Source organism: Lissotriton vulgaris, chromosome 12, assembly GCF_964263255.1.
Source record: "Lissotriton vulgaris chromosome 12, aLisVul1.2, whole genome shotgun sequence".
Taxonomy (NCBI): domain Eukaryota; kingdom Metazoa; phylum Chordata; class Amphibia; order Caudata; family Salamandridae; genus Lissotriton; species Lissotriton vulgaris.
The window spans coordinates 680,435,440-680,458,064 of NC_141700.1; the positions used below are offsets into that span (position 1 = coordinate 680,435,440).

The 22,625-nt window shown below is 43.5% G+C and overlaps 1 protein-coding gene across 1 annotated transcript in view; it reads right to left on the bottom strand.

Moving 5' to 3' along the window:
- LOC147677998 (DNA topoisomerase I, mitochondrial-like) overlaps positions 1–22,625 on the bottom strand; it is a 1,183,590-nt gene that overhangs the window by 1,072,343 nt on the left and 88,622 nt on the right. Inside the window, exon 2 of the mRNA XM_086945880.1 lies at positions 1,067–1,157. The gene's annotated coding sequence lies outside the window, so the exon portion shown is untranslated. The remainder of the gene's footprint in view (positions 1–1,066; positions 1,158–22,625) is intronic.

A 22,625-nucleotide genomic window follows, 5' to 3' on the forward strand; every position in this document is an offset into this window, starting at 1 on the left:
CGCGATACAAATCAAAAATAACAACAACATTGAGTAATACCTGCAACTCATTTTTTTCTGATTTGTAAATGGTGCCCCATACCTTTCAACATGTATAATCTCACTTGCCTCCAAGACTTGCTCTATTTCGATGCTATGGACCACATGTTTACACCCATTAACTATATGCCATGTATGGTGTTATCGGTTAGATCATCAGTTATGTCTTCAATGATGTAATAAACAGGTCATGAGTGAATACGAGGGCATAAGTGGCGCAATGCCACAGAGCAAGTTGTAGTTAGTGCAGTAAACTGTAACTGGTTAATTTCAGTGTTTTGTTTTTTAAACGTAAGGTTTTATCTCACTTCTCCACCGCATTAGAAGATCACGTTGAGATTTGGTTTACTTAGCAATTTTTTTTTTTATCCATGCAATGTAAAGCTACCGAGTTAACTGCAGCATTACCGTTCATCCATCCTTTGATGTAAAATTGCCAACCAATTAAGAAGCTCCTTCATTTTCAAAGAAAAACCAGACCCTTTGGCTTTGTTAGCAATGCTTGTTGGATGATATACTGGGATATACTGACATGCAATTTAGAAGATTCCAGTTAGCAACAGGTGCTTAGGGTTTCGTGTGTTTTTTCCTTGAGCGTGAAAATTAATACCAGTGGTCAGATAACCCCACGCTTTTCAATATCAAGGGCACCTATGGTTGTGATGTCATGTCCGGTAGCTTTCGGGAAACAAGATTTCATCCCAGAGATGTCCTAAGACTTTCAATTGGAATAAGATCAAACCTCCGATCTTTTTCTTCTACCATAGTATCTTGAAATCGGTCATTGGTACTCCATGCCCACTCACTTTAGGCACAATCTAAACTGCAGTTGAATCAAAATCCAACACCCTCTCAGAGGAGGTGTGAATGGTATAAAAATTATCCTCACTCCGCAGTAGACCATTAAAAAAAATAGAAAAACAAGCATGCATATGAGCATGTCATCTATTATGTTAAAGCAAATATTTGTTTTAAAACAGCACTGAGAGCGAACACAGTGATCACAAAATAAAAATTGCCACCTTACCTTGTTAAAAAGAAGCAGTTAGCTGCACCAATTCACCTTCAAAAGGAAAGTGGCAGATGACAATCAGTCGTGGAACCTTGGGGTTGATTTTCTGTGAAGCAAATAAATGAGATTAAGTCTTTTATGAATGTTTGCAAGTCTTTACTGTCCTCAAAAGTTATTTACATCAGTGGCTACATGCAGCGTTGTATTGAGCCCTCAATTCTGGAAATTCCTGATGACCAGTAATAAATGGTTTCTACTGAACTAATTTGCTGGCTTATGTGTTTTACGACATTTATTAAGTTGATGCAGAGTAGACTGATGACACTTGTAACTAGTTATTGTCATTTCCGGGTGACCACATTTGTATCACTTACAATTTTTATTTTATCAGCGAATTTCCTCCTTTTTCCAGTGGTTATGAAGGGTCCATTAACAAAAAGTCAAGCCACAATTCTATCCATTGGACACCGTTGTCAACTAGGATAGCGCGCAACTCCAAATCCCTTGAGGCTTTTAAACCTTAGCTCATGGGTTTTAACTTAGGGCCACAGATTTTACACGATTCTGTACTTGCCACAGTCTTCACATGATTATGTAGTTGGTGCAACAGCCAGAACTTCAGCACATCACACTGCACAGCTCAACAATACTTTGGCTGTGGCAATATAGGACACACAGTTAATTATTTTCCACTGATAACAGCACTTGCACTATTCCACTATGCAATATTGCATGTTTAATTATCATGCATGCATCAGAGGTAGCAGACCTAAATTCTTAAAGAACTCTTATGCATCTTTATCAAATACATTTGGATATCCTGGACTACCAATCAAATGATCGATGTCTCAGTTCCTCAATGCTGAAGCATCCAAAGGCCAGCTAACTCCCAGAAAACCAGTTACAAATTAGCAGGGTTCCTTGCGTCTAAAATCAAAGATAAATTATTCAGTCAAGGAATCATAGGACACGGTTGCCCTGGACGGACGCATAAGCATCAAATGCAACTCTTCTTTGTCCATTATCCCTGCTCAGGACCGTAAAGGAAATTTTAAATTAAGTCCGGTCACTCACTTGCACTTGTCCGAGTGCTAGAAACTTTTTCAATCAACAAAGTTCATATACCTCATCTTACTGATTTTGATTTGTTAAACCTTCATAAGCTACTAGCATAGCTCCCACTCAAAGGAAGAGTAGCATAGAAGCACCAATTCTGAAAAAGTAAATGCTGAACACCACAACAGTTGACCCAGATTGACCCGCTAATGCTCTGTCCTTTCAGAAGTAAAACTTTCTCGTGGATATACTACTGCTAATGAACTCAGTCCATCTGGAAGAGTCCATCTTGCTCAGTGCAGTGCAGCTTGGTTTCTAGATTGCCAAAAGCACCCTTTAAACGGGCCAGTCGTCCCACAGGGATCTCCTGCCGCTAGCAAATGTATCTTATTTATGGGAGGACATTTAGGTAGCGGTCTATTAAAACGTAGCAAGGCACTCCTCTGTACTTGCATAAGATTGAGAAACTGCTCTTTCTTCAGTAAAGTTTTAAAGTCAGTCAATGCAGATCCTAACATCGTTCACCTGGTTCTGTAGTCTATATACATTGATCAAACTTTTTTTAGCAGAAATATGGTACTCTGAGTAAAAGCAAGTGCTTTAGAACTATTAAAACAAAAAATTTGATATATAAACCAGGATTAGGCCTTTCAGTCACCATTGGAATATTGAAGACCTTAACACTCCAGAAGCAATGTATGTTCAGCTCTTCAAGTTACTTTTCTTCCAATTTCCCTTGGCTGTTAGACAATCACATGTCAGCTAATTTGTCAAACCAATTCATCTCCAAAGTCATCACAGCACCCAATGCCAGCTATGTGAACATCTTTCTTGGGGAAATGTATAAATGTCCCAGTTGATGCAACTGCAAAGACGTTGAAGGATATGGACAGGACGTTTGTCCATCTAAGGTAAGTGGGAACTGGAGAGAGAAAGGAATGTGGTTACAAAGTTAGGCTACCCAGTTCTGACGTAGTAAGTAGTAAGTTTCTTTTATAAGCCCTATGCTAATCTCTGGTACCAAAGATTGAAGCGAGGTTTTTTTTTTACAGAATGTGAACATGAAAGCTAATAGCCATTATTCAAAACCAATTTAAAAAGTCAAGAAATCAAACTGTGTCGGAGGAGCTACGCGGGCATCCAAGATGGTCGCGTGAGCAGAGAGCTCCAGAGACCCGCGCCGCCCTTCTTGATCTATCCTTCTGATATCCTGGTTACTTCGATGGGCTTTTGAAGTACTACTCGTCCTGGTGCTGCTACACTTTTCCGGGCCAAGATCAGACTTCGGGAACCCATTTTACGTTGTCCTAAGTTTTCAGGCCTAGCCCCGTACGGGACCGGGGACTCTGCTGCTTAGAATGGCCGAGCAGTAATTCAACAACAACGGTCGCCTGGCATCTGCTCTACCGGTGGTGTCGCCACTTTCACTTTTGGTTTCTGTTTCCCTGTCAAACTGATTGCCGAGGATCTACATTGCATTCCTGACTCCGGTGGTCTGACCAGTGATACGTCTGACCAAGCCTTAGGCCGGCGATCTGTGAATTTTCCACGAAAGTGTGGCTTTGGAGTCCAGAGGGTCGCTGCCATCTTATCGCGACCAGGAAGACCCAACGAGGTGCCGATTCCAACATGGCGACGAAACCAGAGCTGGAGAAGCGCAGGAAAGTCACCAACCGTGGGGGATCGGTCCAGACTAACATGATAGACCGTTATACTCAGCCAAGGGGCTCCCCCAGCGCTGCTGGCCGCGGTACTGAGGACATGAGGACGGACCTGGTGGCTGCATCGGAGGTGTCCCTTCAAGATCTAATGGCCGCCGTTTCAGGACTCAAGGCGGATATGGGTCAACAATATGAGGCCATCGTGTCCAAGATAGACACGGTGGTGGTCGATGTCACTCTCATCCGAGCCGACCTGGCTAAAACTAATGAGAGGGTCAAGGAATTGGACCTTAAGGCTACCAGTCTGGTTACAGATATGGCGGAAGCACAATCGGAGATCGGGAATCTCCGGTCATCGCATGATCTCTTGACCAGACGTATGGAGGAGTACAATAACCAGGCCCCACGGAACAACATTCGCCTGGTCGGGGTGCCGGAGGACAGCGGTGCTGCCTCGATCGATTTACTGGTCGAGGAGTTGATTGTGGGCAAACTTGCTCCCGCAGGCCTTAGTAAGTTCTTTGCGGTGGAGCGTGCATACCGCTTCCCAGGTGGACAGGTCAAACCAGGGGCCCCCCGAGGCCTATTATTTCTAGGCTATTTCACTTTCGGGACAGGGACGCCATTCTCCAGGCCTCTCGTAGACACGGCCCGCTGAAATTTGAGAACAGCTCCATTTCCATCTACCCTGATTTTACCCCTCAGGTGCACGGCAACGATCTGGATTCCTGGGAGTTTTGGGTGGTGGTGGTATGGGAGTCATACTGGAATGGGGGGGTGACATGAAAGTGCTATCTTGGAACGTTAATGGTTTGGGAGACAGGATTAAATGCGGTATTGTGCTTCAATTCATTAGACGCCATTCCCCAGATGTTGTTTTCCTCCAAGAGACCCACTTGATAGGGAATGCTTGCAAGGCTCTTGACCGCCGAGGTTACCGGCTTGTGGCTCACGCTGGCTTTACATCCGGTTCCCGGGGGGTTGGCATAATGGTGAAATCCTCTTTGGCCCTTGCAATTGATGAGGTCACCCTCGACGATCGGGCCGATATGCTGCTGTTTCCGGGAGATGGGAGGGGAGGTTGGTTGTACTTGTTGCTGTTTATATTCCCCCGGGACTGCAGGCCACCACTTATGCTGACCTTGGTAGGACTCTTCTAGGGCTTCCAGACGGTCTCCTGATTATGGGTGGGGATTTTAATTCTGTAATATCTGGAGAGTGTGACCGGCTGCCCCCCAGGGTTCTCCCATTGTCCCAGATGTGGCTGACTGACTTGCTTGAGACCTTTGGGCTGGTAGATGTTTGGCGGATGTTGCACCCCGCACAAACCCAATACACTTTTCACTCCGGTGCTCATGGTAGCCTCTCGAGAATTGATTACTTTTTGATGTTAACTGCCAATTCCTCCTTGGTTAGTGGGATCCGACATCTCCCTAGGGGTATTTCTGACCATTCCCCTCTGTTACTTGAGGTCTCGGTGGGCGGCTTTTCTGGCTGTAGGGTCCCTCCTATTCCTCCCTGGCATTTTGGGAATCCTCAGCTTCGTTCGAACTTGGTTAAGGCGATCGATTGTTATTTTGATGAAAATGTGGGATCGGTCGCTTCCCCTGCGATTCTGTGGGAGGCCTTCAAAACTGTCATACGGGGCTCCGCGCTGTCCCTTATTGCTGCCGATAGGAAGGCGAGGAGGGAAGCTGTGTCAGCTCTTGAGGCCGAAATAACAGAACTCGAAAGTGAGTTGGGTAGAGATGATACACCTGCGCTCTTACATTCCCTGGAGCTGAAACAGGCAGATTATAGAGCCCTGGTCACTGACGCTGCTAAGGTGATGCGTATGAATCAGTTAGGTCGTTTATATGATGTGGGTGATAAGGCTAGTAAGCTCCTGGCGTGGTTGGACAAAGCTGATAGACTGAATCGTGTGGTGCCAGAAATAATCGGTGAAACGGGTGAAAGTGTGACTGACCCGGGCGAGATTGTTGAATGTTTTGTGGACCATTTCCGAACAGTATACAGATCTGTGAGTGATCGTGATGAGGCTGATTCCTGTTTGCTTTTGCGCGACATCGCACTGCCTTGTGTGTCAGAGGAGGATAGATTGGCCCTAGAGGCGCCGTTCACGGTGGATGAGATTGCCACCGCCATTAGGTCCTTGCGATCGGGCAAAGCAATGGGGCCCAACGGTTTGCCTATCGAACTTTACAAACTGCGACCGGACAAAATGGCCGCCCATTTGCGTACTAGGTTTCTTGATGCGTTCGAAGAGGGCCTCCTTCCCCCCGAACAGCGCCTGGCTACCATAGTGGTCATTCACAAGGACGGCAAACCTCGTGATCGCTGTGCCTCGTATCGCCCCATTTCATTGCTTAACGCTGAGCCTAAGATCCTGGCCAAAGTTCTGGCTAATCGTTTATTATCAGTGATTTGTGACTTGATCCATCCGGATCAGTCCGCTTTCATCCCCCACAGGAATACGGCTCTTAATCTCCGCAGGCTCCACAGTGTCCTCGCGAGAGCTGAGACTCTCTGAACCCGCAGTGGTGGCGTCCTTAGACGCCACAATGGCTTTTGCCACCATTGAGTGGCCGTACTTATGGGCTGCCCTTTCTAAGTTTGGTTTCGGTCCTGGTTTCATTGCATGGGTGCGGCTCCTGTATGAGCAGCCATTAGCCCAGGTTGTAGTAAACGGCAGAGCTTCTGCATCGTTTCCATTGGGACGTGGCACCCGTCAGGGGTGCCCACTCTCTCCACTTCTTTTCGCGTTAGCGTTGGAACCCCTCGCAGCGTGGCTCCTTTGGGAGCCCTCGATAAAAGGGATCCAGTGGACACCGGATCTGGAGGATCGCGTCTCGCTATACGCAGACTATATCCTTCTTTATTTCACTTCACCTCAGAAGTCTCTCAACGTGCTCTTCGATGTTCTCACCTCCTTTGGGAAGAACTCCAGGGTTGTTATTAACTGGACCAAATCATGTGTCTATGTTCTAGCGGGGGTATTGCCTCCGCTGCCCCGTAGATTCCCGATTCAAGTTGCTGCGGATGGCTTTAAATATTTGGGGATTTTTATTTCCATGGACTCCTCCGTACGCTATGACCGTAATCTCTATGCTCCTCTTCGTCGCCTCAAGCAGGATGTACGGAGGTGGCGTGATTTGCCTTTATCCCCGCTGGGACGAGCGGCACTTTTTAAAATGATGTCCCTCCCCAGGTTTTTATATGCCTTACAGAATTTCTTCGATCCTGTTCCTTTCCGTTATTTCCGTGAGGTGGCCGGCCTTCAGAGGCAGTTAATTTGGGACGGACGGGCCCGTATCTCCCTATCAAAACTCACGCTTCCATGGTATGATGGCGGTATAGCTTTGCCTGATATCAGGCGTTATTATTGGGCCTCGCAATTGAGTGCGATCAACCATGTGACGTATTCTCCAGGGCCCACTCCCGCTTTCGCCATGGATAAATTCCTGCTGCCGGGCGTCAACTTTAACAGAGCCTTATATTCGAAGCCACCACTCCGGCTTCTGACTGGCCCGACGAGGTGTGCCGTGCGTGCCTGGAAGGACGCGACTGTGGCTACGGGTTGGAGTGATAGATTGACGCGCATGACCCCGCTGTATGATTCTGAACGGCTGGGTAACCTGTGGCGTACGAAAGGGTTTGCTAGATGGGATATGATCGGTATTAGCAAGGTGGAGGATCTTTGGGCCAAAGGCACAATCAAGTCCTTTGAGGCCCTGAAGTTAGAATATCAACTGGACAACAAGGAATATTTTCGCTACCTCCAGGTACGACATGCCCTGCTTTCAACCTTCCCCCCCGGGGACGGACATTCCCCAGTCGTCCCCGCTGGAAGACCGTATTCTGGATGGCCATGTCCCGGAAAGTACGATTTCTTTAATCTACAAAAAGCTCATTAACACCAGGGCGGACCTACTAGTGAAACTTCGGGCCTCCTGGGTGCCGGATGGCCTCGAATTAGACGACGAAGACGGGCAAATGGCGATTTCCTCTCCCAAGGAGGTGGCCATTCCAGCTCGGCTGCGATTTGTACAACTGAAGATCCTCCACCGAGTGTATGTGACTGGTGTGCGTCTGGTACGGATGGGGCTCGCAACTGTTGGACTGTGTAGGCGTGGCTGTGGAATGAACGGCACCTTTCTTCATATTTTGTGGGAATGTCCGGTTATTTCCGCCTTTTGGTCTAGGGTGCATGATGTGATGGGGCGAGTTACTGGGGTCCCCCTCCTTCCTGAGGCGAGACGCTGCCTGCTTAATGTGTGGGAACCCACGGATTGTACGACCGCCCAGACCTTCTGGGTCACCCTAGGCAACATGATTGCTAAAAGAGACATAGCGCAACTTTGGGGCTCCCACAGACCACCGGGAGTAAGTGCCTGGAAAGATAACATGGACTGGTGCATGTTTCGGGAAAAGACAGTCTATGAGGCTCGAGGTCGTCCTAAGAAATGGGGTAGAATCTGGGCACAGTGGAATGAATACCGGGGAGACATTTGTACCCCACCACTTGATTATACTGAGACTATTCCCTCATCCCCGTAATTAATGTTCCCTTTGATTAGCATCCATTTCTTCAACATTCCTTTAATTGTCTCCCTGCCCCCTGCAGAACTGGTTCCATTCTCATATATTGATTTCCCCCGTCCCTACCCCCCCATGAACTAGATATTGTTGCCACCATGTGAGTGTCTTTGTTGTTTGTTCGAATTTCAACACAATTACAAAATTGAACCTTCCTTATCTTTATACGATGTCTATACCGTTGCACCGTATTGCATCGACTTTTGACTTTTCCGCAATGTATTGTGGTTCATAATTCACTTTGATGTCATAGCGGTCGGCCCGTTCGGGTTGTAGGCAGACGCTGTGTACTGTGCATTTGTTTAATAAAGGTTTTCAAAAAAAAAAAAAAAATAAATCAAACTGTAAAATTCCCCAACCAATTTGGGGAAAAAGAACATGCAATATGCAAAACATCATAATTGTGAAAAAGGTTAAGGAAGATAAGGAATTAAAATTAAGCATCAATTGGAAGGTTGAACTCAATGGTGCAGGTGAAAAAAGTCAGTGGCACTGTTTTAGTCCAACTGTGCAGAAAGTATTGGAGCTCCAGGGGATACCGGTTTAATCTTGTGACATTAAGTCCTGGAACTCCAGCAGGGCAAGTAAGAGAAGTGCGAACAGTGAGAATTGGACAGGGCCCGACCCGATGGAGACAGGTTCCAGGTTACCTACTCAGTTTTGCAGCCAATAATGAAATAGTGTCATCTTGACTTCTGTACCTGCAGCATGGTCTTCTACACATGAGACTCAGCAGCCTTAACATTCAGACACTCTGCTTTATCATCTAGTCTTATCAAAAGCTGGAAATTCTCCAGGAAGGTAGGACACTATTGAGAATGGTACCACGAGGCAAGTCAAGCCATATTTGAGTTCCCACCTGGCATCAAATGGACAGCAAGGGGACAATGTGTCCAACACCACTCGGTTGCCATTGTCACTTTGCTCCCTCCCTTTTTCTTGGTTTACAAATACGTGGGGTCAGAGTTTGGCTTCTATAGGGCATCTGCCCAAAAATGGGGGATGCCTTAGCCTTCAATCTTGCCTTTCTACCACTTGAGTTGGACAGAGGAGGAAAGAAATCACTTGGCTCCACTATCTGAAGCCTTCAACGCGACTGCCCCCGAGGTACTGGTCTGCTGAGTTACAGTGCACGTCAAACTGCACTATTTGGGAGGGAATGACCATCACCAGTTTTTATTATGGAGTCTGTCACGAGGAGAAGGGCAGGTCAGGACAAATCAATTAATGGTCTATAGGAAAAAAACATTATGGCCGATGGGAAGGAAAAAAGGCACTGTCACAGCCGATTAGGTTTTACTTTTCCGGAACTAACCCCAACTTTGGGAAAGGCTTGTGAAAAACCAAAGCAAAATCCGAGTAGGCCGAAAAGGACATGGCAATGCGTTCTGCATGAACAAAGACATACGTGAATCTGCTATGCCAGATGATGTGCATTCCTCGGACATCTGAGTTCCAAGTCAGGCAGGAATCTCTAAGTATGGTGGGTGGTTCTCTGCCTTCGACTCGTCTGGTGCTCAAACTCCTCCATTGAAGCAAAGCTAGGGTCTGTAGCTCAGGAGGGCTACACAAGGGAGGACACCTCTGATGTCCCACTGAAAGTTGGATTCTGGCTGCACACAAAAAGCAACCAGATGAACCAGTAAACCTCATACACTGAGGATATACCTTTCTATGGTAACCGTGGCATCTAGGTATGCAAGTCACAAACTTTAAGTCAGAGCTTCTCAGGATGCTGCATAATTTCTTTCTGGTCAGCCCTAAAGCTCCGAAACTGCAAGAAACATTCACGATACCAGGGCACATACAGCAGCGGGAGAACTTCTAAATGACTCACCCCTGTCAGAGTACAGCCAAAGTTTAGTTTGCTTCGGTCAGCTGGTGCTCCCCCAGAGATACCATTTATCCCATTTATCACTCTTTAGCTTCACCAGGACCACTGGAGGCCATTTAGTTTAAACCTTCAGAAGCACTTCCAAAGCTGGGGCACAAACTAAAGCCGGGCTCAAGGCCAGTCATGTTCACAGATATCAGTAGGTTCTTCCTTTTTCCATTGTCCAGCCGTATAGTGGAGGCTTTCTGGTATTAGCATTTCTCATAGTAGTGAAAAGTTAATGACAGAACATAGGCCTATTTTAAGAAAGGTCCCACTGTCATTCGTGCACACGTTTCCTAGGAGTTGGATTTTCTTATGTGTCATCAGCATTGACGCACACTAACATTGTCCTTTTTGTGGGTTCAAAGAGCCAATTTGTGAATTAGGGGGGTTAGCATGATGCATGCATGCAATAACATGAATTGCTACTGGGTTTCTGCAGCCATAAAAAAAATGTGCTGAGATATTTTCTGTGGAGAGAACACTCCACACAACATCATTGGGGAACTTATTTAGACAACCGAATAGGACCGTGTACAAAGTTATAATAAAGACATGTTCTGAAAGACCAAAAAGCACCATCCATTGGCTCCTATCCATGAGCCAGTACTATAAAAAACATTTTTTTTAAAGTAAAACTATTTTTATACCACAATGTTATATCACCTGCTTGCCGCTGTTTTAGGACAAATTAAGGACATCTTTCTAGGACATCCTGCAAGAACACTTGAACTTTGACAAAGTGGAGTACTTGCATTTCTTGATGATTCCCAATTTTTAAACTTTCATAAATTGGGGCCTTCAAAAGTCGAGTGTTCCGATTTCTAGCGTCATCAACATTGATTCACCAGAGATAACCGAAGTGAGAGAATGCCCGGTTATTGACCAATAACCTTCCTTACTCCAAGTCCTGGTCTTCCAGTTCCACTTCTGAGCCCATCCCTCCCCACGCTTCGGTTTATAGTGATTATTTTTTTGTTTTTCTTTCTTACGAGTTTCTCTGATATTCTAAGGATGTCCTAGTAACGTGCTTCCCCCTTTATGCATGCTCGGTATGCAGCATCATATTGGATTAAGTATTTTTACCTCAGCTAGGTAATAGTTTCTGATAGAGTGAACTGCTCATGCGTAAGGAATGGGACGGGAAGACAGACTTGGAGAATATGCGCCATGTAACCCTTTTGGACAGGAGTGTCTTACCCACACTGCAGCATCGCTTTTGTTCCTGTTGAGCTTCAGGAGAAGGACAAGAACTTCCAAGTACAGAGAGTAAGCTGAATTCCTGGCATGGGAGATCAGGTAAGTAAATAGCATCGACAGACACCAAGTGAGGTGCAATATTTACCAGAGAGCAACACTAAATGCACAGCAGACATTTGTGCCAAAGCAGAATGTTACTTTCAGAATACATGTACTCTACACAATGTAAAATTACCAATTGTGTCAGTGTCCTGTGCTCTGCGAACACTGTTGGGGATTGGTGGGGAATAAGACCTGCAGGGGGACATTGATTGGGAGGGCTAATGAGTAGGAATAAGATTAACAGAACACCAAAACAGGACATTAATAAATGGGGTCTGCAAAAATGTGGCACAACTAAACTACATTATTAAACCCACTTCTAAACCTCTAATGAAAATAGTTTCAAGTACAACATTAATAGTTCCTCGGTTACGAATATATACATCATAAACATGATTATTATTAACCCCTCCCCTGCTGATGTCGGAACCGCTCCGTCATCTGCTGCGGTGGCGCTGTGCTGACGAGGGAGCGGTTCAGTCATGGCCCGCCCGACGCTCCTGCGTGGCGCGAATTCCGCGCCTGCGCTGAGCGTTCTATTGAGCGGGCGGGGTATGACGGAACCGCTCTGTCATATGCACAGTGCAACCGACACTGGTGACGGAGCGCTTCAGTCACCAGCATGCGCCCGCCGTATTTCCGCCCCGCCCCCTTAGCACTGCGGCGGAATAGCCGCCGCAGTGAAGGGGTTAAAAAAAGAATTTGTCACCCAAAATTGCACGTCTTTTATGCATGATCTTGATTACTTAGTAGTTAGTGTCATTTGACAGAAACCAAGATGTTTCACTTTTGACCCTACCTTTAAAACACAGCTTTTGGGATTTCTTTACTATACAGCTAATAACATTCAACGCAGTGCTTAATTTGAGGGGGTGGTTTCTGGTGCTCAGCACCGGCACTTAATCATCAACTTCAGTGCTTTCCATGAGCACCAGTTAAGGACACATTCATTTATGGGGAGAATAAATAATTTGTTCAGAATCACAGGATATTGAGCCGACGCAGAGATTCGAGCCTTGTTCCCCTGCTCTGAAGTCGGCATCTCTAGCTATTACACCACATCCTCTGCCAACTTTCTTAGTAGTTGGTTCCGTTTTAAGTGGGGCTAAAAAGAGAAATGGGCTGGTGCAAGCTCCTCCTGATGAGAGTTCCGGCACTTATTTTGTTTTTACAAATTAACCACTGCTTCAACATAGTCATGGTTGTTCTCATTTATTTAACGATTATATGTTTTCTAACCACATTTAATTCATTAGAATTATTTTATTATCTTTAAGGAAGTTTTTTTTGGGACAAATCTAATTTACAAAACTTGGATGGTACACTCCAATGCAATTGCTTTTGTTTGTACGGAGGCGAGTTTATATGAACGAATCAATATAATATCAAAGATATAAAAATATCAAATGTGGAAAGATTTAACTAAAAAGAACTACTTCCTGGGGATCCCACTGTCAAAAATTTGTTTTCATGCAATACTCTCTGGGTTTAGATACTAGCCTGGTTCTAAATAGCTTATCATCAAATCTGACACATTACCTTACGCAGTGCTGCCCTCTAAAGCGAGGGCCCCTCCAGAAAATATTGCCATGTTGCTCAGACATTCCATGATGCAGCCTAAGATTATGTTGATAGCTAGATATTTCAAGGTCGTGATAATAAAACGATGCTCCGTCGGGTGTGATGCTCAAATAGATCCCTCCTGCACACTGCACCAGTGAAGCTGCACCACACTAGCGGAGGGAGCTCAGTGTGCCAGCAGCTACTCAGATATACCAGCTGTGTTCCTTAAGTGAACTGTGTCACTTAAGGGAAAGAGGACTCCCAGGAAGTTACTGCTCAGGGCACAAGGTTGATGCTGCCCAGGGACCGGGATGTAAATTGGCTTCCCTTTACAAATAAAGGTTATAAAGGATTAGAACGGAGAAAACCTAGCTACCCATCAAGTCAGATACTGTCAGGATGCCAGTTTCCTTAACGTCCATTGGTGTTTCACCAATTTAAACATTGTCGTAATGTGTAAAATCCACAATGCCCCTATTTTGGAATTACACGTCACTTTCCTGTTGTCCCATAAAATAAACCACAAATTTCCATAACAAATCCTCAAGCCAGGCGCAGATTATGGATACCTGTCCATGCACACACACACAAGCAATTGTCCACACCAGGAGGCCATTGCTTGGTTTCTGGAGGCGTCTGCCCAGAGATACAGAGGTGCACCCGAACACACACCACCACACAAACACTCAAAGGGTTGTAAGCCTAGATATCTACTACAAACATATCCATGTACGGAAATATAAACCTTGTGTACTTCCAAATAAATTGCCAAAATATCTAATACCGCAATAGCTAAAATACTATGCATACACATTATATATATGAATATATATATATATATATATATATATATATATATATATATATATATATATATATATATATATATACATACATATACACACATACATATACATATACAGCTGCAGGGTTCTGCCATGGGTACTTGCTTCTCCCCCAGTTATGCTAATTTGCATATGGGCTGGTGGGAGGAGCAAGTACTGGCAGTTACCCAGGCATCCAGCATGGAAGAAAAGGTTATAATCTATAAACGATATATAGAAGACATTTTCATTCTATGGAAAGGGTCAGAAGAGAGTGCTCAAGGTTTTGCTACGGCGATTAATGAGAACACTCTTAACCTAAAATGTACATGTTCTACCAGCAAAGAGACAATACAATTTCTGGATTTAGAGCTATACGTAGACAATAATAAAATCCAAAACTTACAGAAAACCTACTGCTGGAAACGCGGTGCTGCATGCACAAAGTTTCCATCCGGTCAAACTGAAAGAATCCATTCCCTACGCAGAATGTCTACGTATGACCAGAAATTGTAGTACACAAGCAGGGGCCCAAGAGGCTAAATCCAATCTTTTTGACAGACTCTGTAAAAGAGGGTATAGGCCACATAACCCTATCCCAAGCAGAACTGAAATGCCGAAATGTCAATAGAAGGGATCTTCTATTCTCAGATAAAAACAAAAAGGAACAACAAAAGAAATCTGTCCCGGACATTCCTAGGCTGATAACGGGGTACAATGCCTACCATAGTCCCGTGAGAAAAATCCTGCAGAGGCACTGGCCATTGATACAGAATGATCCAGTAATAGGACAATGGTGTGGTAGAAGCCCTTCAATCACTTTTAGGAGGGCGAAGTCGATGCGCAACCAGCTGGTAGTCAGCACACCGTCTATAACAAAGCCACCCAATTGGCTACATACCCAGAAAGGTTTCATCAAGTGCACAAAATGCAAAGCATGCAAACAAGGGGTCAATACCAAAGAAGTAACTGTTCCTTTCAGAAATAATCCCTATACCATCAGAGGCTTGTACTCTTGTAAAACAGAGTACGCAGTGTACGTCCTTGTTTGCAAATGTGGCAAGCGCTATGTAGGAAGCACCATCCATCCGGCACATGTCCGAATCCTGCAGCACTTGCGAGCCATAGGCAACAACGATGAGACATATCCTGTGGCTAGGCACATCAACAAAGCGCACTCTGGCAACAGCAATGACATCAAATACTTTGTCATTGACAGCATTGCCAAAAGTATCAGAGGAGGTAATCGCAGACTTGCCTTAAGGCGCTTGGAATCTAGATATATCATCTTACTAGATTCCAAGATCCCTAATGGGCTCAATGCCGATGAAGCATTGACCGTACACATAAATCAGCGCAGTAGTACTCCCGAACCCCCCTTTTCCCAACATCTGCATCATCACTTATGTAAATACTTTTTTTTCTGTTTTATCTGCAGCACCTTTATTGTAATTACTTTTTGATGGTTCCATGTACAACAACCTAGAGTACTGTTTAAGCACAGGTGGAGATTGGGTGTCAAACCTTTGTATCAATCGGGAGGTTGGACTCGAATCCGCATGTTGGTTGACCATTGTAAATTTTTCGCCACACTCAGTAGATACAATGTGATACACACAAATTAACTCCACTTGGAGAAGAGGCTCTTCCGAGTATCCTTATGTGTGAATTAGATATCACCAGAAATATTGCTTGTGTGTTCATATGTAGTATGTGTTTAATTATCTGCATAAGACATCCACTGGCATTTACAATGCAGGTTGCCTTTACGTTAATACATTGCTCCACATGCCTAGGTAAATGATACACATCGATCGTGTGTTATTATTGGTTGGGTTGTTGATCCTCCTAAGTATGCTTAACCTTTTCACATGCATTGAATAATGAGGTCTTTTGTCTGTGTCTTCACCCGAACTGTGCCGCTTTACAATGCCTAGCCTAAAACTACAATCCCGTATTTTGCAACAACCAGGCATTGCACAAGAATGAAATGGCTCATGGGCTTTTTCATTTTATTATCTAAACACTATTGGGTGAAAGTTCTTTTCGCAATAATTGTTGTGGTTTTCATAATGATGGTGCTTAAACCAGTTTCTGAAATAATGCAAAGGCACTTTTCTATGTCTATTGTTGTATATACAAAAAAGTGAACCAGGGTAACCAAACACCAATCACAGTGATGTAACTGTTTGTGCTGAGGTATATATAATTTGCATTGTCATTTATGTAGATGAAGTGAGCAAGGCGGAGGCTTCCGCCGAAACGCGTCTAAGCAGCTTTTGGAAATAAACTGAAACTTGAGTTGAATTCACAGTGTCAGTGTCATCCTTGATCGGAAGGAAATGCGGCTTGGTAACCAATACATATATATATATATATATATATATATATATATATATATATATATATATATATATATATATATATATATATATATATATATATATATATATATATATATATATATATATATATATATATAAATAATATATATATATATATATACACAAATATATATATATATACACAAACACTCATTTATATATTCATTTTTAGGGCTCTCCTTTCCTATTCCGCAGGAATAGGAAAAAGAGCCCGAATGCAGCTAAACCACTACTTAAGGCCACGGGCTCTCCTCAAAAGCGGATTTTGGGAAGTGCACGCCTCGTGCACGAGCTTGCCTGAGCCTTCTGCCTCTCAGCCTGCCAAGTCTCCTCCCCTAATTATTCACTTCACATATTCACGGCCGCAGGCCGTGACTCTGGCTCTTCAAAGGCTCTGCTCCCCGCCCCCCGCCTGAACTACACGGCCGCCAGGCCGTGCCTCTGTCGCTTCATCTGCTTGCCTTCTGTCCCTTAATCTCACCTCTCCCACTCCACTGCTTCAGGCCCCCACCATTTGCTCAGGACATTGCTTGTTTTTCTATTGCACTTTTCCACCATCTGTCTTTTCTCACAGTGTGATGCTGGCTTTCACATCATGCCAAGCTGCTGCGTGCCTCCCTTCTACATTAACTGGCTCCTGTCTCTTCACCGACCACTTTGGCGATCGGCGTCCTGAAGCAGCAGGAAGAACAGTTAAAACACCGATTTTCACAGATAATTAGGCCCACACGCACCCTGAAACACATGCGAGTGAAGCCACCGCCCTTCCAAGAACACTCCCTGTGCCCGGTGGGGTTTACTTAAGGTTTTTTTCCCCCATTTTCTGCGCGGTTGGTGCTTTGCATTAACTGCAGGAGTGTGTAGTGTGCTGGCATTCCGCCTTACAGGCACCAATCATGCTACAGGAGATAGAGTGCTTTAGTACCTAAAAATGCATCCATTAAAGAGGAGGCGGAAATGTTTTGTGGGAGGGGCTAGGAGCGCACTTAGGCTGCACGGCTGTCTTTTATATGCATGCGCCCGAATGTAACATTTTATTTCAGATTAATTTAAATCATGGCAGCTGTTTCCAGAACCAACAAAATTGTCACTTCTTCATGCGAAATCAGTCCACCTTGAAGAACAAACACCCACTGGCTCCAGTCTGGGTACATTACCTCACCATAACTTTTTTGCAGTGCTCCTCAGCTCAGTGAACTCCCTCTCTTGCATGTCTCGCCACACCACCTCACACCTTCTTCTCAGTCTCTCTCTCTCTCTGGTCTTAGGACCCCCCCCACACTTCAGTTCAGATTATCAAGCAACCTCTAGTGCTTGCCACCCCATCTATGCAGACACCCCCATGCTGACCTCCCACCACAGACGTCTCCTCCCTCACAGTCCACACCACCTCCACTTCACACACTAACATTCAGAGCCTGTTTTTTTTTTTTAGTGGGTGGCAAAAATGCAGCTCATCCCCTGCTGCTTTGACTATAGTCACATAGCTCTTCTCTCTTGGCACGGCGGCTCCTTAACTCAGCTCCTTGGCTGATCCACCTTTACAGACACCCAAAGACCCTGCCTGCCATGGACAAGCACTGTCCAAGGCAGTAGGGTCTGGCTTGTAAATAACCATACCAGAAATATTAGCTTTACCAGTACTTATGTATTGTTCACATTAATCAAACGTTGACTTTTCTCCTACTCGCTAAAGTGTGACGTCAGCAGCTTTTAGTTTTGATTAAAAAGTTAACTCTTCTGTCTTGTTAGAACAGAGCCCTCCGTTTTAGAGGCGTACACTGGTTGAACTGAAGGCGGGTAAAGTTGGTACCATTGTGCGAGCATGAAGACATGAGCACATCTTTATGGAGCAGTATATCTTCTTGAACTCGGGTTACTTCATGGCAGGACCAGCGCCTTGTGTATCGCCAAAGAGGTATCCGGCCTGTCTCTCAGAAACTCAGGAATCTGGATAAACCGGATTTAAAAAAATAAAATAAAACAGTTGCTACAAAACTGATTTTTTTATTTGTTTAAAAAATATAAATAAAAGCATTTGCTACACGTTAGTTGCTTTTTGCTAGTCTGGTTTACTCCCTTGGTGGTTTCGTTCTACCTGATCAATGCATCACATACCAATTTCGCTCCTTATAGTTTTCAATTCCTCAGCTTTTTCTAAGAACTGCGGTTGCCAGTTGGATTGTGCGCACTCAGAAATGTAGAACTTAACCTACATTTCGTTGTTTGACCTAGCAAAAAAGATTAACAGGTCTGCAAGTAAAGAAAGTAGAATGAGAGAAAGATTATGTATGTGCATGCTTCACGTGTGTGCGCCTGCACTCTGGTTAAACACATTTTCTTAGCAATAACCTCAGCTGTTGACGAGACCATGGCAGTTTCCACAGTTAAGTTGCTGTTAGCAATTTGAAATTAAAATGCAGACACTGACTGCATAGTGATATTGTAATGTTATTTTCTTCAGTGGGTTTCGGTGTCTGCAGCAGTCTAGTATGTCCTAGCCAGTGATATGTTGTGTTCCAGTTTGACACATATTTCTAAAAAATAATTAACCACTTTTATTCCTACTACAGAGTGTAAGAAGGGCTCACTATTCAAGTGGGCATACAACTGTAGCACGTGAGCCTGTGATGCGTGCATAAAAGCATCATTCTGTCTCTTGTTGTTTATCAAGCTTAATAGCAAACATAATCTTGTCTAAAAATAAATATGCAGCTATATAAAACCGATTATGTAGCTTCATAAGAAAAATATACATTTATAGAACAGCCCAGTGTGATATGCGAGATTTGGAAGGCCTTTTCTTCGCTCGTCAGGGAATATTAATATCCATATAGAGGACTGGGTGCAGTGTGAGCGTTTGCTTACTGGGCATTATTTGGTTGGCCCACAAAACGTGCTAAACGTTAATGAATATGAAGCTGAGAGTTTACACACAACCACACACACAACACCACACACACACATAACCACACGTCAGTGCACGCTTTCAACGGGCACAAACACCACTAGTTCTTTTTTAATTTACAATACTACAAAAAAGCATTAGAACAAAATAATTAGCCCTTCCAAACGTTTTTTCACTACATTTAAAAGTTTTTGAAAAATACATTTCAGAAATATAGATTAAATACAGTTCTAAAAAATACAAACAAAACGGGATTTGTCATTTTTAAACAGAAATTCCATTTAAAATAGGTTTTATATATTTTGCAATAAATGTCAATCACATTTACATATTTCAACTATTTATCACATTTCTTTAACCATTCTACAATAGAATTAAATACAACATATGCAATTAAAAATTGGAAAAAAGTGAAATGAAAATGTTAATTGAAAATACACGAAAGAGAAACTTCATAACTACATTTTTAAACTCCCATTTCAAACACTAAATTCAAACATTGCAAATGTAAGTGCACAGCAAAACATTTTTCTTAAAGTCTAACACATTTACAGAGTATTTATAAAGTCAATAATAAAAAAAATTAGTCTAAACCAGAGTTTATTTGCAGTTCAACAAGCACAATTGAAATGTATTTACTACCATTTTAATGTTGGGATGAGATTTACTATTCTTCCAGTTGAAAAGGCAGTTTGGGACAAGAAAGAACTTTTTATGGGGGCAGCGAGGAAAATCTGGTTTACTATTCTAGCTTCACATCAACAAACAATGGAAAAAGTGGATTTATTTTGGGTAAAATGTACTATTCTGACTCCAGTCAAACTAGAGATTACATATATTTGGGAGGAGAAGGAGCGTTAGATTTGCTTTTGTAACTCCAGCCCCTATATACATTGGTTAAAGTGCATATAATTTTGGGCGGGGTACAGGGGCAATTTCAGATTGACCATTTTAACTCTGCCCTACTAACATGGAGTAAAATTCATATTTTGTAAAGGGAGGGCAGATTAACATTTTAACCCCAGTCCCAAAAGCATTGGGAAAAAGTGCATATTAATTGGGATGGGGCAGGGTGAAAATCAGATTAGCTATTCTAAATACAGTTTTACTAACATTGGGAGAAGTGAATACATTTGTGGTGGGCTCGCCATTACCTTTCTAACTTTAATAAAATTAAAAGTGAAGAAATACATGCAATTGTTTTGGGGGTGGGTCAAAGTTTCTATTTTAACTCCAATCCGACCAACATTTAGAAATGTGCAGATAGAGGTGGGGAGGAGATATACTATTAAATCTCCAAAGATTTGCTATTCTTACCCAGTCATGCGAACATTCAGATAAGTATATATATATTTTTGGGGGGGGCGGGACAATTACGATTGTAAATTCAGTTCAAATAAAACTCGGCAAGGAGCATATCATTTTGGGGGTGGGTTGGACAAATTCACTATTCTAACTCGAGTCCTGCCAACATTGAGGAAAATGCATATGGATGGGGAGGAATCGGATTTACTAATCTAACGTCAGTTCAACTAACATTGGGAAAAGTATATAAATGGGTTGAAAACATTTTAACATTACACTTATATTTATTAAATATATATTTGTTTTAAATAAACAATTCTATGCAGTTTTAAACATACTATAAGAATTACATTTAGAAAATCGATTTCATGTTAATATTCTTACAAGAATAACTACTACGAACAATTACGGACAAGAAAAACTGTGTGCTTATGCTGAGCTACTAACTTTGCCTTTCAACCCCAGACACATTTGGGATCCACTGAAGATTTACCTTGCCGCCCAGCCTTCTGCCATGCCTGAGGATTCTAGAGTGGAACCGGTGACACAGGCTCCTAGGTGTGACATGTACACGCAATGCCCCTTGTGGCGGGCAGTGACAACACGTCATCCACGCCTGCTACACAAATATAAGTGATTATATAGGAGTGGCTATAAATCTACTGTAGTATGGTTCAGTATTATGTATGCACTACCTGCCCCCCTATGAATACTCCGGGATGTAGACATTGAGATTTGTAGGATGTAATTCAATTTGAAACTGAGGGAGTCTAAATAAGCTTCTGAGTGAATATGACTGTTTCCTTTCCTTTATGCAATGGGTTTGACTGTCTTGACTAATATCTGATGGTATAAATTGAAATGTCGGTCTGCACTTAAATCTGATGTAATGATTACATGTCGTTGAAAATCAATAAACAAAGTTTAAAAACAAAACTATTACAAACAATTATAATAGTTCGGCAGTAAGGTAATATTAAGGAAAGGAAATGAAATTTCTAAGCCCCATTTAAAATGTTATTAAAAAAAACATATATAAACATATATGTAGGAAGCTCGCTCTGTATAAAGAATTACCACCAGGTGGTTATATCATGCACGGAGACCAGGGGTTCCCCAAAAGTGTATAGGGCTCAATGTAATGCTCCGTTAGTGGTAGTGTGGACAAGCAGCCTCAGATCTAACACAGAGAAGTGTAAGACATTTATTGCACAAAGTGATCAATAATGCAGACTATTCAAGAAGGAGATCAAGACCAATTTTAGAAAAATATACTTCATTTGGATTTTATTTTAAGACCAAGTTCTGTGCATTAAGGTATGTATGAAAAATACTTTCCAGGTTCAGAAGTCGAGAGTACAATTTCAGAGCAGTTCAATATAATCCTGTGGAGGAAATCAGGTATGCTGTGTAACAGGCCAGTATGCCACCTAAAGTTCCAGTCCATTCCTCAGGAGTCTCCGGCCAATACGGAGGGCATGGTCAGTTGTGGGGTAGTGGGGGTCACCCAAAAAGGTGTGGGATTCCATATCTACACAGAGGCGCTCGATACCTGTGATGATATTTACCCTCCATTTCCACGGAGAGGAATTAAGCAGGTTGGTTTTCAGCAGACCACCAACACAGTTACTGTCGTGATCCCTGGCAGCAGGCTGCTGTAGGTCGGATTGTGGAGTTCTGCCATGATTGAATTGTCACAGAGGTCACGGTCAGGCAGGCAGTGCAGGAGGTGTGGGAGGAGGTGTGGGAGGAGCCCGACAGGGCCACTTGCAGGAGAGTACGGGCTCTCTGGCACAGGGCAGGGCACAGCTCAGGCCGTGGGGCAGAGAGGATCCCTCGAGGTCGTGGAGGCCATTCTGCTGCAATGTTTTCTTCTGGCAGCGCATAGTCTCGTTGAAACAAGAGTCTGTCCTCTACCACTGCAGTCGTGGAGTTTTTTTGGTAGCAGTGAGTCGCTTCGACAAGTGTCAGTCCTCACTACATGGTTCATGTACTGGCAGATGCCGGGGAGTACAGTCTCTAGCCCAAAGGGAAGATTATGGCACTTCAGTGAAGGTTGAGAGGTGTCTGGGGTTTCTTGGAGGCCTTGCAGGGCTGCT